Here is a 6,867-nt window from a genome sequence, read left to right as displayed (position 1 = left end):
CCATTGTTAAGGATGAGATTTCTAAATTCTCGGAAGTGCAGGGTCAGATTAGGACAAATCAGCATGGATTTAGTAAGGGGAGGTCGTGCCTCACAAACCTGTTAAGAGTTCTTTGAAGAGATAACAAATAGGTTAGTCCAAGGAGAGCCAATGGATGTTATCTATCTTGACTTCCAAAAGGCCTTTGATAAGGTGCATCACGGGAGACTGCTGAGTAAAATAAGGGCCCATGGTATTCGAGGCAAGGTACTAACATGGATTGACGATTGGCTGTCAGGCAGAAGGCAGAGAGTTGGGATAAAAGGTTATTTTTCGGAATGGCAACCGGTGACGAGTGGTGTCCCGCAGGGTTCAGTGTTGGGGCCACAGCAGTTCTCTTTATATATTAACGATCTAGATGACGGGACTGGGGGCATTCTGGCTAAGTTTGCCGATGATACAAAGATAGGTGGAGGGGCAGGTAGTATGGAGGAGGTGGGGAGGCTTCAGAAAGATTTAGACAGTTTAGGAGAGTGGTCCAAGAAATGCCTGATGAAATTCAACGTGGGCAAGTGTGAGGTCTTGCACTTTGGAAAAAAGAATAGAGGCGTGGACTATTTTCTAAACGGTGACAAAATTCATAATGCTGAAGTGCAAAGGGACTTGGGAGTCCTAATCCAGGATTCTCTAAAGGTAAACTTGCAGGTTGAGTCCGTAATTAAGAAAGCAAATGCAATGTTGTCATTCATCTCAAGAGGCTTGGAATATAAAAGCAGGGAAGTACTTCTGAAGCTTTATAAAGCATTAGGTCGGCCCCATTTAGAATACTGTGAGCAATTTTGTGCCCCACATCTCAGGAAGGACATACTGGCACTGGAGCGGGTCCAGCGGAGACTCGCACGGATGATCCCAGGAATGGTAGGCCTAACATACGATGAACGTCTGAGGATCCTGGGATTATATTCATTGGAGTTTAGGAGGTTGAGGGGAGATCTAACTTACAAGATAATGAATGGTTTAGATAGGGTGGATGTAGGGAAGTAGTTTCCATTAGCAGGGGAGACTAGGACCCGGGGGCACAGCCTTTGAATAAAAGGGAGTCACTTTAGAACAGAGATGAGGAGAAATGTCTTCAGCCAGAGAGTGGTGGGTCTGTGGAATTCATTGCCACAGGGGGCGGTGGAGGCTAGGACGTTGAGTGTCTTTAAGACAGAAGTTGATAAATTCTTGATTTCTCGAGGAATTAAGGGCTATGGAGAGAGAGCGGGTAAATGGAGTTGAAATCAGCCATGATTGAATGGTGGAGTGGACTCGATGGGCCGAATGGCCTTACTTCCGCTCCTATGTCTTATGGTCTTAAGGGACCAGTGTACATGCACAACGAGGTCCCTCTGATCCTCAGTGCTTCCCACGTTCCTGCCATTTATCATGTATTCCCTTGCTTTGTTTGTCCTGCATCCCCTCACACTTATCTGGATTGAATTCCAATTGCCACTGATCAGCCCATCTGACCAGCCATCTATATTACCCTGTAATTTAAAGCTATCCTCCTCATTATTTAACACCCCGACGATTTTGATATCATCTACGGTCATCCTGATCAACCATCCTACATTCATATCGAAATCGGAACCACAAACAGAAAGGGCCCAACACTAGGATTCACCATGGATAATTGCATAGGGGTACGGGTTAGGGCAGGGCCAAGGTAAAATGCTCTTCTGGAGTCGGTGCAGACCCGGTGGGCCAAATGGCCTCCTTCTGCACTGTTGGGATTTTATTGGAGCCCACTGGACACAGGCTTCCAGTCAGAAAAACCTCGACCCTCACCCTCTGTTTCCTGCCACTCAGCCATTTCTGGGTCCAAAATGCCAAATTTCCTTGGATCTCATGGGCTATTACCTTCACTATCAGTCTCCCATGTGGGACCTTATAAAAAGCCTTACTGAAATCAAGTAGACTACATCAAATGTATTGCCCTCATCTACATACCTGGTGACCTCTTGGAAAAATTTAATCAAGCTAGAGTTCTTAGAAGATTTAACAAGCCAAGCAGATAATGGGCATCCTGTAGATGTAGTATATCTGGACTTCCAGAAGACATTTAATAAGGTGCCACACAAAAGATTAATATACAAGGTAATGTAGCCACCTGGGTTGGCCACTTCCCGACTTAAAATGGAGATCCGCTAAGAATGCAGGGAAATTCAGTCAGGCGCAGGAAAACAAGCAGGTCCAAAGTTTCCTGTGTATCAGAACTTGCAGGAACCCAGACAGCACTGAAACTAACAACCATCTACATATTAATAAGCGATCCCCGGGAACAATTGGAAACATTTAAGGTAAACAAGGCCAAGCCAGACTCCTCGGCGCCAGCAGGAGCCAAGACAAAGGAAGGCCAACGGACACTTAGGGACCGCCCAGCAATCAGGAAACAGCTCCAGTATTGGAGAAATCGATCCAAGTGATCAGAACTCAGTCCAATCACTTGGAACCAGGTACGGGGTCCGCCCCGAATGGCGCGAAGCCCCTGGGGACTATAAAATAGAGTCCCCAAGTTCAAATCATCCTTCTTGGCAGGGTCTCTCAGCAGCTCGAATAAACCCTTGAACATGACCTGCCTAGTCGCTGCATCAACCAAGTAAGTCTCCAGTCAACGCCGCTACGAGATAGGCGCTCCTAGCTACCAGTCTACACCAGCTTTGAAGCCTGCAGACTCAGAATCGAACGAAAAGCCATTTGTTCCCCTGACCTGGTGGGCCAGTTCCAAAGCTAAGTATAGGCCTTTTAGTGTTAGAGATAGTCTAGTAAGTAGAGTTTTATGCATGAGTAGTGATCGACTGTGTATAATAAATGTGTTTTGATTTGAAACTTACTAACTGGTGTATTGAGTAAAATGGCCACGAAGGCAATGGAACGCCTCATGAACCCTCAAGAATTCGTGGTCGCAGCAACCAGCAGCAGAATAGGTCAGTGTCCCGTTTGGGAAGTTCCTTTGAAGGTACCTCAAAGGAAAGGGATGGCCCCTTTGGAGTGACTTTTGTTCAAATGAGGAAACAGGTCCCGGGAGTATAGGACATACTTGGTGGGAGAACCTGAGCAAAATCCAGAAGAAGAGCTTAAGGAAAGCTCGCAAGCCGATGGCAATCGTGTCCAGTCTGGCACAATTGCGAGGCACAGAGGAGGTTATTTGGACGCTCCGCAAAGAGATAGAAGAGAGACATTGAATGAGCAAGGTCGATGTTAGTGAGATCGAGAGATAGAATATAGACTTGAGAAGGAAGTTGGCAGCAAAGAACGGAGAGATGGATGATGCCAATAGGGCACACCAGTCTTGTCTAGCGCATCTGAGCAGCTTCCAAACCCAATACAATAAGGCCTATCAGGACACGCGTGCAGTCCTGGTAAGAGAAGAGAAAGAGAAACAGGTAGAGGCATTGCAAAGGCAGTGCAGCGACCTAAAAGCAGCGTTAAGAGCACTCCATGCTGCCACCATGGAGCACAGACAAAGCTCAGTGGATCATGCAAAATGCCAGAAGCAGATTGCGGAACTGCAGTCTTTGCTTTCAGTGCAAAATGGGTTTCAAAGCACCTTTGGATCCCAATTAGATGAAGAAGACGGCCCTGATTGGCAAGAACTAAACAGAACCGTGCATAGATATGTACAGGGAACATGTGCGCAAGGAAAGCCCCAAAGGAGAAAAGCACCCCAACCCCCCACAGAGCAGATAGATCAGGCACCCATGAATCCAGTCACCCACCGCACACTCACATTGGACGGAGACGCGGAATTCCTTTACACCACCTTCTTAACCATGACCCAATTACGGGAACCGTGCGAAAAGATCACACCGTTCCTCCCACCTCAGACCCCCACCACTTCTTTGCTAGAGTGAAGCAGCAGGCAACCATGTACAGCCTGGATGAATGAGCGTGAGCAAGTGAAGCTCACAGTTTTAAGCTGAGACCCTTCTGTTGTAGCAGCCTTCCCGACCCACAGAATGTAGGAGGAGGCACCCTTGCAGAGCTGCACACGGCGATCCTAGACGCGATCGGTTATAACAGAGGTGACCCAGTAGAAGGCCTGAATAAGTGCAGGCAGAAGAAAACAGAACACCCCACAGCGTTTGCTGGACACCTGTGGATCCATTTTACAGCCGTTTTCGGAAACCTAGACCGCGCCCATTTATCCCCAGACAACATGGCCAAATGGACCCGCACCCTTATCTCCCATGCCACAGAGGCAGGACAAAAAGCTTGTACTAACTATGACCCCTCAGAAGAAACGCACTACGAAAAGTGGGTTTTAAAAAGGTTGTCCTGCACCTGGGAGCAATCTGTCCACAACAAACCCGCGATTAGAAAACCTGAAGAACAGCAGGCAGAGGCAGATATTCAAGCAGTTAAAGCACACCAGAACTCCGCATGGGTGAACGAAGGCGTGAACAGCCCCTCACAGAAACCACAGGAGTGTTACAACTGTGGACAATTAGGTCACTTTTCACGAGAATGCAATGCCCCACGAAAGCCACAGAGAGCCCAGCAGGCAGGCACTCTGTATAGTAACAGGACAAAGCCCATACATAGTGTAAGCACCCGTTCAGACCAGACAGACATGAACGGAACTGACTGACGGTGTTCGGGCTCCCCCACCTGGGTCTGCGACACCCTTTGGGATAGGTCCGGCCGACCAATCGTTGCAGCGCAAATACGGGGACAGCCCATCGAATTTCCCACACCACAATTAATTCCTCCACCATGTTCCAACGTGGCCCACTACAGCCACAATCACCCTCAGCGGCTTCACAGGCCACTCACAACAGGGACACATCACAGCCCCTGTGCCCATTCAAATTGGCAACATTACAACAAAACACCCCACAGTTTTGGTCGATCTGCCTCACACAGCAGAACACATTTTGGGAGTCAATTTCATGAACTCTCACAACCTATCATTTGACCCAGTAAATCAATGTGTCTGGAAAATGACAAAGTCAGCAAGAGCCCCTGCAACGCTCACAGTAGGTGATTATGCTAATAAGATTAGCGCAGTCGACGATTTTTGGTTTCAGCCGACCACGATTAGCGCAGACAAACAGGTTAGGGTAGTTCTCCAGAAGAAAAGGACCGCATTTGCAAGTCATAAACATGACTGCGGCAGGATGGCTGGTTAGGTTCAAATAACAGGGCCTGACCCTAGACCCCAGAAGCAATATGGATTTCCCCAAGAGGCAGAGGGAGAAATCTTAAAAGTCATTGATAGCTTATTAGAACAAGGCGTACTTAGATCAGTAGCCCCTATTAATAATGCCCCGATTTGGCCGGTGAGAAAGCCCGATGGATCATGGCGACTAACCATCGATTACCGGGAACTCAACATTGTCACCCCCGCAGCAGCCCCTATGGTAGCCACAAGTCCCGAGACCATGCTCAAACAGGGACTCAACTCACAATATTTTACGGTTTTAGACATCAGTAACGGATTCTGGTCCATTCCATTGGCAAAAGCGTGCCAAGACAAATTTGCCTTCACTTTTAAAGGTCAACAGTACACGTGGATATGCCTTCCACAAGGATTCCACAACTCCCCCTCCATTTTCCACCGACAGCTGGCCAATGGTTTATCAAAATTTTCTCGCCCCGAATGTCTGGTCCAGTATGTGGATGACCTATTACTGCAGACAGACACCAAGGCAGAGCACATCGCGCTTCTGTCCGAACTCCTGGAACTCCTGCGGCGGATTGGATGTAAAGTGAACCCCAAGAAAGCCCAAATTTTGGAAAACAAAGTGGTATATTTGGGAACGATTATCACGCATGGTAAACGCGAGATCGAGCATAAAAGAATTGACTCGATTGTCAAATTGCCCCTTCCCCAGAATGTTTCCGCCCTCTGGTCGTTTTTAGGACTGGTTGGCTACTGCCGACACCATATTGACGGTTTCGCCACCAAAGCAGCACCCCTCTCGGAACTCCTAAAGAAAGGAGCCCCTTGGGAATTGTTTCCGCGGCACACGGATGCTGTAGATGTTTTAAAGCGCGCACTCATTGCAGGTTCCAGACCCGCTTTCCCCCTATGCTATAGAGATAGCTAGCACAGATCATACCCTTTCATAGAACATAGAACATAGAGCGATACAGCGCAGTACAGGCCCTTCGGCCCACGATGTTGCACCGACATGGAAAGTCAAAAAACAAAAGCCACCTAACCTACACTATGCCATTATCATCCATATGCTTATCCAATAAACTTTTAAATGCCCTCAATGTTGGCGAGTTCACTACTGTTGCAGGTAGGGCATTCCACGGCCTCACTACTCTTTGCGTAAAGAACCTACCTCTGACCTCTGTCCTATATCTATTACCCCTCAGTTTAAAGCTATGTCCCCTCGTGCCAGCCATTTCCATCCGCGGGAGAAGGCTCTCACTGTCTCCCCTGATCATTTTGTATGCCTCTATTAAGTCTCCTCTTAACCTTCTTCTCTCTAATGAAAACAACCTCAAGTCCATCAGCCTTTCCTCATAAGGTTTTCCCTCCATACCAGGCAACATCCTGGTAAATCTCCTCTGCACCCGCTCCAAAGCTTCCACGTCCTTCCTATAAAGCGGTGACCAGAACTGTACGCAGTACTCCAAATGCGGCCGTACCAGAGTTTTGTACAGCTGCAACATGACCTCCTGACTCCGGAACTCAATCCCTCTACCAATAAAGGCCAACACTCGATAGGCCTTCTTCCCAACCCTATCAATCTGGGTGGCAACTTTCAGGGATCTATGTACATGGACACCGAGATCCCTCTGCTCATCCACACTTCCAAGAACTTTACCATTAGCCAAATAGTCCGCATTCCTGTTATTCCATCCAAAGTGAATCACCTCACACTTCTC

The 6,867-nt window shown here is 47.8% G+C and overlaps 1 protein-coding gene across 3 annotated transcripts in view; it reads left to right on the top strand.

Moving 5' to 3' along the window:
- LOC140418838 (cytosolic 5'-nucleotidase 1A-like) overlaps positions 1–6,867 on the top strand; it is a 124,889-nt gene that overhangs the window by 45,352 nt on the left and 72,670 nt on the right. The window lies entirely within an intron of this gene.

The sequence above is a fragment of the Scyliorhinus torazame genome, chromosome 1 (genome assembly GCF_047496885.1).
Source record: "Scyliorhinus torazame isolate Kashiwa2021f chromosome 1, sScyTor2.1, whole genome shotgun sequence".
Classification (NCBI taxonomy): Eukaryota; Metazoa; Chordata; class Chondrichthyes; order Carcharhiniformes; family Scyliorhinidae; genus Scyliorhinus; species Scyliorhinus torazame.
The sequence above is the reverse complement of the archived record's forward strand: the minus strand, read 5'-3'. Positions and strand labels throughout refer to the sequence as shown.